The sequence below is a fragment of the Prunus avium genome, chromosome 2 (genome assembly GCF_965620075.1).
Source record: "Prunus avium chromosome 2, drPruAviu1.hap1.1, whole genome shotgun sequence".
NCBI lineage: Eukaryota > Viridiplantae > Streptophyta > Magnoliopsida > Rosales > Rosaceae > Prunus > Prunus avium.
In genome coordinates, this window is record NC_142285.1 from 26,908,158 (window position 1) to 26,923,108 (window position 14,951).

Sequence of the window (14,951 nt, forward strand, 5' to 3'; positions counted from 1 at the left end):
GAGAACAAACTATTACGTAAGGAAACACAACTGGAATTGTAAAAAGTGACAGTTTATGAGAACATACTGTTACGTAAGGAAACACAACTGGAACTGGAACTGGAACTGTACAATCTAGCCTCTGGAAACTAGTTCCTCGGAAACATTAGCTTCTAGATTTTCTTGAGTGTTCTTGTTCTACTTAGTGTGTTTGGTTAGTCTTTGGTTGTCCACAAGTCTTATTTGCATACTCCCTTTGCACACCTGTTCTGAGGGAGCATTAACTTTCTTTCATATAGGGCGGAGCTATTCATAGGCCTGAGATGGCCTGGGCCCCCCCACCATTTTCTCACCTCTTTGAATGTATAAAGAGTATAGTATAGATTGCACAAAAAATCCCATAGTTTTAAGCTTGTGCCCCCGAAATTTTAAACTCTACCTCTGCCATATAGCCATAGCCTTGCACTTGTACCAATAAAATAGGATATGAAGTCACATTCACATTAGAATCACCAAGATTTAATATCTCAAATAGCATTCGGATGGAACCTTGCCGAAAGTTTAATTTCAAAGAATATTATTGTATTGTCCTCCTGTCAAATTAAGTTTGTTTCACTCAATTCTTTGCATCCATAAAAATATATTTGGACTGACTTGGATAGCCAAATATGTCGGTTTTGCCAGTATAAAGAACAATATGTAGTGGAAGTTTGTACTTGTTTCTTGCTTTGCTTTCATAAGCCTGCGGACTGACCTGTGTTGCATTAATCTTTTTTTATACCCATTTTTGTATTCATGATTTTTCAAAGCCACAACCTGTCGTTTTTGTTGCTTGCAAAAGCCAGCGTGAGGAAATCGTATCCGAAAAAGAAGACATAACTATAAGAACAAACTGTGCCTTATTACAATGGGAACACAAAAGAAAAGAAAGAAAAAAAGAAAAGCAAACAAAAAATGTAAAATAAAAACTACAATAATATAAGTCTAGCCTCTAAGCCTTCTTTTCATTGTGTTGATGCGCATTGTTACCATTACATACAACCTATCTTGTATATTGTCGATGAATCGAAAATATATGTATCTCCATGTCTTGTTAACAACCAAAGAACCACATACAACCAAATATATGGATCTGAGTGCTTGTTGGAATTGGTCCTCCAAGATTATTGTATGACACATTAAATTTTTTCAAGAAATTAAGGCTTGCCAATGACGATGGAATTCTTCCAGACAAATGATTCATGGAGAGATCCAAAACCTCTAAATTTTTTAGGTTAGATATTTGGTCTGGAATGACGCCGGAGAAGTTGTTGGAGGAAAGAGCCAACTGGTAGAGAAGGTGCAATTGTCCGATCTCAGTAGGTATATCACCAACAATGTTATTGTTAGATAAGTCTATCGTTGCCGGAACAAAAGACAATTTAAATTGTAGAAAAGTTTGATTTACAATTACGTTGTTGTAGGTAGGCAATTCAAATTCATATTGGTCTACATGAGATGCAATAGGTTCATGCACAAACCTTGGTAGTCTACAAAGTTGCTTTGGAAATTCACCTGAAATTCGGTTATATGACAAGTTGATAAAAAACAGTCTAGGAAGATTCCCCAACCAACTTGGAATTGGCCCGGTGATTTGATTCAAAGCCAGAGCCAAGATCCCTAGATTCTTGAGCTTTGATAACCATATAGGTATTTCACCAGTGAGGTTAGAACCAGCCATATTCAATAGCCGAAGATTTTGGAATCCGTCAAAATCAACCATGCCATCATCAAATGGCATTCCCTCGCCAAAAAAGGAACCAATAAGCGAGAGTGTGTGAAGACTTTTGCAACTCATCAATATCTTCATTGTGCCTGTGAGGTTGGTGAATCGGTTGTAACCAAGGGTGAGGAAGGACAAGGATTTCAATGAAAGAATCTCAGTTTGTATTTGTCCCTCTAGATGATTTCCAGTCAATGCAATGGCTTTTAGGTGCCTACATGAGTAAAGACTTACTGGAAACATACCAATAAAGTTATTGGACCATAGGTCAAGTTTTGTAAGTTGACTAAATTTGGAGAAATTAAGCATGGAGATATCTCCTTCAAAGTTGTTAAATCCCAAACGTAGTTCTACAAGGTTTGTGCAATTCATCAAAGATGCGGGAAAAGTACCTTCTAAATTGTTGAAATCAATGGTCACAAACTTCAACTTGGAGAGCTTCCCCAAATTTAGAGGAAGCTCGCCGCTCAATTGATTAAGGTAGAGGTCAAGGATTTTAAGGTTGGTGAGGTTGACAATTTTATCACTAATGGCTCCACATAGTGAATTGATAGGTAATGCAATTTCTTCAAGTTTGGTAGCATTATAGATATCTTCTGGAAGTAACCCTGAAAGGTTATTGTGACCAGCACGAAAAACCTGTAGTTCAGAACACTTCCCTAGGCCAATAGCAAGGTTGCCACCGAATGCATTGGAAGAAAAGTCCAATAGCCTAACAAAGGGAGAATAATGGAGACAAATAGAGGATGGGACGTACCCTATGAAGGTATTGTTGCTGACATTGAAACTAGTCAAGTTGTTTGCTTGTTGGAAGAATGAAGATGGAATTGTACCAAAGAAATGATTGCTCGACAAATCGACTATCGGATTTTTCTGGATGGTAGAGAAAGTGGTAGCTCCCCATAAAGATGGTTATAGCTCAAATCAAGGATCTCAAGACGATTCAAAGACAACAAGAATTGAGTCTCAAATGAACCATATAGTGAGTTGTGGGAAAGGTTCAAGTGGGTGAGATGTGTGAGATTTCTAAGTGAAGAGGGAGAGATACCTCCTTTGAGCCCTTTGGAAGGTAAGAACAAATGGGTGACCCAACCATCTTGATCACAAGTGATGCCCTTCCAGTGACAGCAATCAAGGGATGTCCAATTTAAAGGAGGAGAAGAGAGAGTGGAGGCAAAGGACAGGAGGGAGCAACGTTCAGTTTGGTTGCAGGCATAAATATTTATAGATATAATGTAAGAGAATAAGAGGAAGAGGAGGAAGCCATGAGCCATTAAGTTATAAGGTTGCACTGGCAATGTTGCTTTGTGTATGTGTTATCTCACAGGTTTGTATATATATATATATATATATATTGAGGGACACCCTTTATCCCCTACAAATATTTTTTCAACGATCCAAACCATCTATTTTTTAAGTCTATATTCATAGATCATTCTTGCAAAAAATTAGACAAATCGGAAACCGTTTCGATATCCAATTTTGTCCTACAAAATCAATTAACACTGTGCTTCAAGAAAATACTAAAATTTCAATAATTCAATTGAATGGTCAAATGATATCGGATTCAAGTGATTTTTGTAGAGATGATCTTTGAATGAATGTCTACAAAATAGACGGTTTGGATTAGTGAAATACAATATGGAGTGGGCCCTATAAGGGCGTCCCTTAAATAAGCATATTTGAGTGATCCTTCAACTGAAACTCCTTGTATATATATATAACGATGCTTGAACACGATATGTAAGAGCATCCACAATCATACTCTCTATTTTTTTAGTTAAAATTTAGCTAAAAATATATAAAAGCTATTTTAAGAGCTCTTTATAAAATTTAAACTCCAAACATGGTCTCTAGATTAGCGAGTCATAAATGCTATAACTCTTTTTTAATTGGTCCATCTCTATTTAAAAATAATATAAAAATAGATAACATTAATTAAAAGTTTAAAATAATCATAAAATAAAATAGCATTAAATTATAGGAAACCACTAGGAGTCCTTTTTCTTTCCACAGGTTTAAGACTCTTAGAGATCTCCCTATTTTAGGAGGTTGATAAGAATTCCTCCCTAAAATTCGTCTAAAGAGATGGTTTAAAGAACCCATTATGGATGCTCTAAGTCACTAAATAGACAACCGCATGAAGCAAATAAGGAGCCCACTAGGAGACCACTAGAAATTGAGAAGTCGGCAAACAACAACCGCATGAAGCAAATTATTCATATTCAAAGAGAAGACCTCATTGGGTCTTAAGTGGGGGCCACCAAAGAGGACTTTGCTACTTAATTCAAAGGACTCATAGTTTTTGTTGTTTTGATAATTTTTCTTGGAAATTTGGAACGTTACATTGCTAGTCAAGCCTGATCTCAACATTTCATTGGCGTGACGTCCTATATTCACAAGTCACAAGTCACATCCTATATTCTCAACATTTCATTGTTGATTTTTAGTACAACAATGGCGAAGATTCTGTGGTATATTGGTGGTGAAGGTGCAATCACTTATCCAAGGGATAAAATTGCATCTTAAAAATCAAAAATTGAGATTGAATGACCTGATGACTTGTTCAGCCATTTCTTATTGAACATCACATGAGTCATATGTGACTGAGAAAGGAAAAGAGATCTAGACTCATGAGCTAGAGGTCTTCCACGAGAAAACCCAATACACTGGCAAGACTTCATCGCTGACTGTCTGCAGCCAATCCCAAGTGAGGTCCTCCAACTCTTCTCTCTTCATCGCAGATGCTTCTTCTCATCTTCTTCAGTATCGCCGGCTCTTCTCTGGCCACTTCCCCAAAACCCATCAGCAGAAAGCTACAGTTTGTAGGCAAAACCTCACTCAATTAGGCTGTACCTGACGGGCTTCCATTTCATCTAATGCTCACCCAATTGAGAGATATTTAGTTTGATTTGTTCTTGGGCATGATGAATTTTGTTTGTGTCAATTTTATTGGTTTTTAGTGAACATATATAAACTGTTAACTGACAATTGTATGCTATCAAAATTTCTTCAGGAAAGCTTAATTTCTCGGCCCTGTTGTTTTTTTTCTCTTCAAGGAAATTTGAGATTGGCCTTGTTAGTTTGCATCAGCATAGGAAAATAATAAACTTGATGATTCAAATGATAGTGGTTGAGGGCAAAATGTGAATTTTTAGAAAGCATTGCAATCCTTATTGTTCATAATTTATGAACATTTTGTTTTCTTTTGCTAGTTGTTTTACAAAACATCTTTCATGATGCTCCACGCTCCTCCGATTTCAATAGAAGAAGCCATAATATGATAGAGAAAAATAAAACTTGAAAGTGAAAAAAATATTGAGTAGAAAGTGAATAATAGTTGAAGGAGAAGAAAATGTATGAGGATTTGGTGTTAAAAGTGAAGAGTATTAGTTGGTATTTATAAATAAATAAATAAAAAGTCATTCATTTTTGGGTATTTTTTTTAAAAAAATTCAATTTTTTTCATTTTTTTATTGCACAAAAATTGGCTGCCGTTGGATTGGAGGACAAAAAGCGATCGGAGAGCCCAGAGGATGCCACGTGGCTGCTAGCCGTTGGCGGCAACTGTAGCGTGCTAGTGCAATTTTTTTTTTTAACGTTGGCGCGTGCAGCGGTAAAAAAAAATTCAAATCTAAGGGCTGACACCAGCCTGGCGTCAGCAATGACATTAGCCCAAAACTCGGGCTCGAGCCAGCCCAGTTTTGTGGCCCCCACCTCCTGCCCAGGCCATCCCTTGCTATTGGAAACCATTTTTTGGGCCAAACCCCCCAGCCCGAGTCCAGCCTTAGCTACTGAAAGTGCTCTTAGGCAATCAATGTTAGCCTTGGAAGTTCGCATAATTGCTTTTTGAATGTTGGGGCTCATTTTATTGCCATCAATATATTTAGCAATATTGCTAAATATAGTTGTTAAGTTGTGCCCACTCAAACGGTTGAACATTATTGCTATCAATATTTTATTATAGTTGTTAGTTGGAAAGTTATTGCTATAAATATTTTATTATCGTTGTTCGTTGGAAGTTCACATTATTGTTGCTAGGCTTATTATCACAAAACGTCCCTAAGGTTTATGAAACTATCAGATTGCATCCTTAATGTTTTTTTGTGTCATTCATGATTCTCAAGGTTAGTATGTGTGATCACAAATGGTCCATGACGGAACCTAACGGCATGGACCATTTGTGTATATATATATATATATATATATATATATATATATATATATATATATGTCATGTCAGCAAACTAACGGAGTTTTTGAAGGAACCTAACATCATGGACCATTTGTGATCACACATACTAACCTTGAGAATCATGAATGACACAAAAAAACATTAAGGATGCAATCTGATAGTTTCATAAACCTTAGGATAAGACTTGTTGCTATCAACATTATTGCTATCAATATTTTATTATTGTTGTTAGTTGAACTATCAACATTATCAATATTTTATTATCTTTGTTAGTTGAACTATCAACATTATTGCTATCAATATTTTATTATCGCTGTTAGTTGGAAGTTCACATTATTGCTATCATTGGAAAAAATGACTATCGTCCAATTTTGAATTTCTTAGAAGAATCATCAACAAGAAAAACAACTTTGAACTTGGACTTAGAGTGATTAACATGGAAGATGAGCTGGTATCAGTTATCAGCTGTCTTAAAAATAAAAGCAAATAGTCAAAACATATATGATATATCACGGCAACAACTTTGACTACTTTGTGAAGGCAAAGTCCTCTTCTAGTGGCCCACAAAGGTTTCAATATCAATAATTTGCAGTCAGAGGTTGTTGTTTCCCGACTTCTCAATTTGCATTGTGTGGTGGTATGGTTTGCATCGTTTTCAAGCATGGTTGTTCTTATATATATAAATACATTTGAGCAATGGCACATACACAAAGCAACATGATAGTGCTGCCTTATAAACTAATGGCTCATGACTTCCTTCTCTTCTTCTTATTCTCTTGCATTATATCTACAAATATTCATGCTTGCAAACAAACTCAACGCAGCTCCCTCCTGTCCTTTACCTCCACTCTATCTTCTCCTCCTTTAAATTGGACATCCCTTGATTGCTGTCGTTGGAAGGGTATCACTTGTGATCAAGATGGTTGGGTCACCCGTTTGCTCTTACCTTCCAAAGGGCTCAAAGGAGGTATCTCTCTTTTTTCACTTGCAAATCTCACCCATCTCACCCACAATTCACTATATGGTTCACTTGAAACTCAGTTCTTCTTGTCTTTGAATCAACTTGAGATCCTTGATTTGAGCTATAACCGTATTTTTGGAGAACTACCACTTTCTCTACCATCTATTAATACACGGACAGTTGATTTGTCCAGCAATCACTTCTTTGGTGCAATTCCATCTTCATTCTTCCAACAAGCAAGCAATTTGACTAGTTTCAATGTCAGCAACAATACCTTCACAGGGTATGTCCCATCCTCTATTTGTCTCCAACATTCTTCTCCCTTCCTTAGGCTATTGGATTTTTCTTCCAATGTATTTAGTGGCAACCTTGCTCCTGGGCTAGGGAAGTGTTCCAAACTGCAGGTTTTTCGTGCCGGTCACAATAACATCTCAGGATTATTTCCAGAAGATATTTATAATGCTACTAAAGTTGAAGAAATTGCATTACCTTTCAATTCACTACATGGAGCCATTAGTGATAAAATTGTCAACCTCACCAACCTTGCCATCCTTGACCTTTCCTTTAATCAGTTTGGCGGTGAGCTTCCCCAAAATTTAGGGAAGCTCTCCAAGTTGAAGTTTGTGACCTTAGATTTCAACAATTTAGAAGGTGCGTTGCCCCCATCTTTGATGAATTGCACAAACCTTGTAGAACTGCATTTGGGAATAAACCACTTGGAAGGAGACATCTCTGTGCTTGATTTCTCAAGACTTAGTCAGCTTACTAAACTCGACCTAATGATCAATAACTTCACTGGTACGGTTCCAGTAAGCCTTTACTCATGTAGGTTCCTAAAAGCCATTCGGTTGACTGGAAATCATCTAGAGGGACAAATTCAAGTTGAGATACTTTCATTGAAATCCTTGTCCTTCCTCTCGCTTGGTTTCAACCAATTCACCAACCTCACAGGGGCAATAAAGATATTGATGAGTTGCAGAAGTCTTCACTCACTCTTTCTTACTGGTTCCTTTGTGGGTGAGCGAATTCCATCTGATGATGACTTGGTTGATTTTCATGGATTCCAAAATCTTCGGATCTTGGCTTTGGTTAATTCTAACCTCACTGGTCAAATACCTTTATGGTTATCAAAGCTCAAGAATCTACAGGTCTTGGCTCTACGTTCTAATCAAATCACAGGGCCAATTCCAAGTTGGTTGGGGACTCTTCCTAGACTATTTTATATAGGCTTGTCAGAAAACCGAATTTCAGGTGAATTTCCAAAGCAACTTTGTCGACTACCAAGTTTGCTTTATGAACCTAATTTTGCATCTCAAGTAGACAACTATGAATTTGAATTTCCTGCCTTCAGCTTCACCATCAGCAAAACTGGAAATCAAACTTTTACATCACAAACACTACATTTTTATCCAGCAACGATAGATTTGTCTAAGAATAACATTAGTGGTTATATACCTGCTGAGATCGGCCAATTGCAGCTTCTCCGCAAGTTGGCTCTTGACTCCAACAACTTCTCCGGCATCATTCCAGACCAAATATCTAACCTAACAAATTTAGAGGTTTTGAACCTCTCCACGAATCACTTGTATGGAATAATCCCATCGTCATTGGCGAGCCTTAATTTCTTGAAAGAATTTAATGTCTCCTACAATAACCTCGAAGGACCAATACCAATAGGCTCCCAACTCCAAACCTTCGACACTTCTGCCTTTGAGGGGAATCCAAAACTTTGTGGTGCCCCACTTCCAAATAAGTGCGGACCAAGTAAGGGCATTGATGCAGATAACAAGAACAATAAAGACGTGGACAATGGACTTCATCAACTTCCATGGTTTTATATTTTCACTGCGTTGGGGTTCATAGTAGGATTTTGGGGAGTTTGTGGTTCTTTAGTTATTAGCAATACATGGAGATATGTGTATTTTCGATTCATAGACAATCTACAAGATAGGCTCTATGTGATGATAAGTTGATAACAGTCCAGATCAACGTGATGAAAAGAAGGCTTAGAGGCTAGATATATATTATTAATGTTGTACTTTTTATTTTGCATTTTCAGTTTGCTTTTCGTTTTTCTTCTTCTTTTGCTTCTTTATTTCAAAGTAACTGAACTCAAATTTAAAGGATATATGTTGTTTTGTTCATAAATTTATGGGGGAATTTGTACCTAACTGTTGATTTGCCCCATGTTGTACCTATATATCTTTCGATATACTTTCTATCATTTTTTTTAGAAAATTAAGGATATGAACTTTTATTTTTCACCAATTTTCTCACTACCGTCTAAATCCTCAACATTTCATCCAATTTTTCATTAAATATGAGGAAAAATTGGTCAATTTATACATTAAAAAGAACTAAAGACTGAAAAATAAAATAACATGAAATATAAAATAAAATAATAAAATAATTTTAATAAAAATTAACCTAACACTCCCACAGCCTTCTCTCTCTCTTTCTTTCCTCCTCCCCAAATTCCATCCAATTCCACTTAGCCACTACCCTAATTCCAACTCACGAAGCCATAACACCCACCTTTAATTCAAAAACTCAACATGATTGTTTTCACCAATTGAAGCAATACACATTTGTTATTTTAAATACCCATTTGACCATGGCCATTGATAGGCTAAGAGGCATAGAGGAAAACATTCCACCTCCTCTCATATTTCTTCACCCACCTTATTCTCAACATTTTAAAGACAAGTAAACAAAAATTTTGTACTGTATTAGCTATAGTCTAAACATTTTGGGATATTAAATCTTGTCTTAATATACAGTTAGGTCATATTGGGATTCTTATGAGTTCGTCACTCAGATGTATGGGGTTTACTTTTACCAATTGCGGATGCTGTGTAAAAATGCACTTTGGATTATTGTCTGAGCTAACAGACAAGTTATGACGGGTCAGTTTCGAATACCCAACCCCGCCACGCGACAAAAGGAACCAGTGCTATTTCATATTTGATTGGTAGAAGTGCATAACTTCTCCACATACGGGAGTGATAAATTCAATACATGTCCAATGTTTTAGGTGGCTTCGATAAGCGCTTGAAAGAAGATGCTGAGTACTTGAAGGAGCTCAGAAGTTTAGCAGAAAAGGAAGGAGTGTCCAATCAGGTTAACTTCATCACATCTTGCTCAACAGCTAAAAGAAATGCACTTCTCTCCCAATGCCTATGTGTCCTTTATACACCAAAGGTCCAAATTACACTGTTTTGTTCCGTTTGATGGGATATGGGTTGGAAAATAAAATTGATATGAGATAATCTGATCGAAGACCCGCACATGGCATAGAGAGTTCTGCTTGGCTATTGCTAAACTGATCGAAGACCCACAGATGGCGCAGAGAATGGGCATCGATGCGCAACGGCATGTGACAGATTCATTCTCTACAAAAAATATTTGGTTGGCATTTGAATCAATACCTTGTTGATGTTGCTGGAACGAAAGAAGGCTGAAGACTGCATGACCTTGTAGTATAAGTTGTTCAATTTAATCGCCTAGACTTAAATAAAATTTTGTTGCTTTTAATATATATCCATGAATTACTCCGAGTGTGTCATCTATTATGCTTTCGTCTTTTGCTTGATGTACCATTTTCATCTATTTGGTCATGTAGTTGACAGATGGTAATGACTTGTGAATGAAGAGCGAAGAATGAGATTTTCTACGAAGGTTCTGCTTCTCCTGCAGTGTAACATGAATAGGATGTCAATGTATGTAATGTTAAGATAAGGCTTGACCAGCACTGGAACTCTCAAGCCATGTCTGGCATATATCTTCCAAGTTTCCAAGAATCTCGCTCAAATCAAGAAAGTGGTAGCTCTTCATAGAGACGGTTATATCTCAAATCAAGGATCTCAAGTCGATTCAAAGACAAGAAGAATTGAATTTCAAGTGAACCATTAAGTGAATTGTGGGAAAGGTTCAAGTGGGTGAGATGTGAAAGATTTGCAAGTGAAGAGGAAGAGATACCTCATTTGCGCTTTTTGGAAGGTAAGAGCAAATGGGTGACCCAACCATCTTGATCACAAGTGATGCCCTCCTAACGACAGCAATCAATGGATGTCCTATTTAAAGGAGGATAAGATAGAGTGGAGGCAAAGGACAGGAGGGAGCTGCGTTTAGTTTGTCTCTGCAGGCATGAATATTAGTAGATATAATGTAAGAGAATAAGAGGAAGAGAAGGAAGGCATGAGCCCATTAGGTTTTAAGGCAGCACTAGCATGTTGCTTTGTGTATGTGCCATTGCTTACTGGTGTGTGTGTATATATATATTAACACATTATGATGACATGGTTCATTTTGACGGATTCCAAAATCTTCGGTTTTTTAGTTTGGTTGGTTCTGACCTCACTGGTCAAATACCTGTATGGTTATCAAAGTTCAAGAATCTAGGGGCCCGTCTGGTAACGTTTTCGGAGAGTGTTTTATGAGAATATTTTTAGAGAACGAAAACAAGAAAACGAATTTGCATTTTCAAGAAATGAAAATGCGTCTGGTAGATTATTAGAAAACATCTTCAGAAAACAAAAACAATGAAAACGTGTCTGGTAGTACAATTTGAAATAATAATATGTGAGTTATTTTTATGAAAACGTTTTCCACGAGAATGAAAACAACTTTTTTTTTTGTTTTCTACAAGTACACATGAACTTGTTTTCATTTTATGAAAACATTCTCAGTGTTTTTTGTTTTGGGCCACCGAACGTGTTTTTGCCTAATTTTTGTTCTCTGAAAATGAAAACAACCTCTTAAAACGTTACCGAACGGGCCCTAGCACTACTACAAAAAGGGCAAAAGACGACCAATAAACAACGACGGTAGATCAAAAAACCGTCGTTGTTTTTTAAAAGACGACGGTAATAGAAACCCGTCGTAGAAACATACTTTAAACACCTAAAAAACGGCACACGTATAGATATTTTGAAACCACGACGCACCAAATTAAAAAAGCGTCGTCTTATTACAAAGGTATTTTCATAGTTAAAATCTGAACCTAAAAACAACGACTGTATCTATGAAATCACCGCCGTAGAAAGTAAAGACGACGATATAAAAATAAGACGCCGTGTTAATTAATTAATAAACACGACCCAATTTTCTTAGTCAGCGACGCATAAATTCAAAGCAATCTACGACGGTTAATTACAAAAAAAATCGACGATTTAAATTAAGTTACCACGACTGTAAATATAAATTTATCGACTTTTTAATTATACTATACTACGACGGTATCCATAACTATACTGTCGCATAATTGTACTAACCACGACGGTTTGTTAAATTAACGACGTACAAATTTTATGCCATTATTCGTCTATCATTACCAGAATGAACTCTGTTCCTCATCATAATCGAACCAGAATGAACAAAGGCAATGTTTTAGAAGTGGATGATGTGCCAATTACTCTCACAAGGAGTTTGAGGGCAAGAAGCTTGTCTCAGCCGCCAAGGAAGGTCTCAACTGTTTCTTCCTCTCATATGCACAGCCACAGATGAATATCTAATAATTTCATAAAATCAAAATCAACAAAGTATGAAAAGCTCACTCCTCGATTCCCATTTTCATCAAAATCCACTGTTTCTTGAAAACTCCTGTGTAGCAAGGGTGGAACCAGACTTAGAACCTGTTGTGGGTTGTGCCCTCGTATGCCTTCAAACGGGCAAGTGCGGCTGCAAACCCATGCAGGTTCTAAGGCTGGTTCCACCCTTGCTACACAGGAGGATGTAGCAAACCCATGCTTGGCCCTGATGCAGACCTTGTTCTCCTTCTGTGCAGAAAGACAATTTTTTAGATGATGTGTGCGTGTTTGTGTCTTTCAGATACACACACATCAACATCCAAACTGAAAAATGAAAGCGAGGTGAGACAGAGAGGTGAGAAAAAGTTGAAACCCTAATTGAAAAATGAAGACGACAGAAAGACAGAAAACCCATTATTTATAAACAAATCTTATATACCACGTCGGTTTTTTTACATTATCGACGTTTATATATAACATACACGTCGTTTAAATTTAAAATAAGGTCGTATAAATTATTTAACAACGACGCTATATAAAAACGACGTTGTAATTTTTTGGAAAATTAATTTATTGTGTAATTAAAAAAACTTACACGTCGGTATGAGTAATTAAAACGCCGTGGTATTAATGTTTCATGTCGGTATTATTGAATATAAGGTCGTTGGGTAAATTGGAAAATGACGATTCATCTATTTTGAAGAAACATGCGTCGTGTAATTCGATTTAAAAACGTCGTTTCATTAAAACATACCGTCGTGGAAAGTAATATTATAGGGCAGTGTTAACAATAGCGCCGTATAATGTCTCATACTAGGGCGCATACTATTAATAGCGTCGTTTTTATGAAACGGTTTTTTATTATTTTAAACTTTTCGCCTTCCTGACCCATACTTGCACTGTTTCCAAACCCGAGAAAAACTTTCAAGCTTCTCTCATTTTTCATTCTCCAAGAACTGTTTCAAATTTTCAAGCTTATCTCCTCTTCGTCTTCATCTCCTCTTCGTCTTCATCTCTGAACTGAAACACCAAACTCCATAAGAAAGCTTTCATCGCAAGCAAAGGGTAAGCATTTCTGGAAGGATTTTTGTTCCTGTTTTGCATGCGCATATCATTTTCGTTTTTTCAAATCTTTTTACATTTTTTCTTTCCAAGTTTGATAAAATTTGCAGACAAAGACGAAAAGTTTCCAAGTTTGAACACTAATCTGGTTCTTTTACTTCAACTAAATAAGACGACGGTGGCTTTTTATTTACGTGGTTAGATTTATAGACCACGACGGTTCGTCAGTCACCCTACCATCGTGTGAAAGTGTTCTTCGTTGTTTTTTAAAATGATATCCTTTTTTTATTTTTTATTTTTAAGGATATATTCATCGCATGTTTGATGTCTCTGAACAATGGTTTTTGTTTCGAAAATCTTTTTAATTATTTTTCTGCTGAAAATATTTTACGTTGTTCCTAATTTGTTTTTGTGGTATAGACGACGGTATATTAATATTTACGTCGTTTTATTTTCAATACCACGGCGAAATTTTATTATTAACGTCGTTGTAATATTTTAATACTCTATTTTTGATTATATCATAAGACGTCGGTGTTTTATTATTGACGTCGTTGTAATATTTTATAAAGTCGGTGATTAATTACCGTCGTGTAAATTTCTAATTACGTCGGTTGTTTTGTTCTTACGTCGTTTGAAATATTATAATACGTCGTAGTTTATAAATAATCGTCGTGGTTTTTCTTAATTTCACTGATATATTTTCACTTGCAAGTTTAATTTGTCTGTAACCATGGTTTCTCAATCCCAAAGTAAGGAGTCTGGCTTGAAAAAAAATGAATCCTCGAAGAAGGAGCTTAGAGTTGTAAATCCTCAAACCAAGTCCTCGAAGAAGATGAAGTTTGTTTCATCTTCTGAGACAGAACCAGGCAGCACGACAACTATTTCTGAGGACTTAAAGTCTGGTCGGGGTATGAGCACAATGCCCCGTGTTGTGCAGAGAAAAATTCAGAAAATCAAGCCTGTTGTTGAGTACAATGAAGAAGGGAAACCATATGGCCGTGCACATAATGAGATGCAGTCCTACATTGGTGTGTCGGCACGCTCCAGAGTCCCACTTGTGGACAAGAAATGGGTTCAAATATCCAAGGATATAAAAGAGCAGATTTGGGAAGCCGTTGACATGGCTTTTGTGGTTGGTAAAGGGGGCAAGCAAATGGTGCTATCTTCTGCCGCCAAGAAATGGAAGGATTTCAAGTCTACACTAACGAGGTTTCATATCTTTCCATTCATCAAGGAGTAGGATAGATTAAGGCAGCCCCCTGAAACATACAAATTCATAGAGAAAGCTCAATGGGATGCCTTTGTAGCTTCAAGGTTATCTAAAGAATTTGAGGCTGTGCATGAAGAACAATCAAAGAGGAGGGAGAAACTCGAGTACAATCATCGATTGTCTCAAAAAGGATATGTTGGTTTTAAGGAGGACTTGAAGGAAATCATGCCTGGGGTAGATATTGATCGATC

The 14,951-nt window shown here is 36.7% G+C and overlaps 2 pseudogenes; one reads left to right on the forward strand and one right to left on the reverse strand.

Annotated features, from left to right (window-relative positions):
• Positions 1–843: 843 nt before the first annotated feature.
• LOC110759869 (receptor-like protein 3 pseudogene) lies at positions 844–3,044 on the reverse strand (annotated as a pseudogene).
• A 3,590-nt stretch (positions 3,045–6,634) lies between these two features.
• On the forward strand, positions 6,635–8,972 carry LOC110759840 (receptor-like protein 3 pseudogene; annotated as a pseudogene).
• The last annotated feature ends 5,979 nt before the right edge of the window (positions 8,973–14,951 follow it).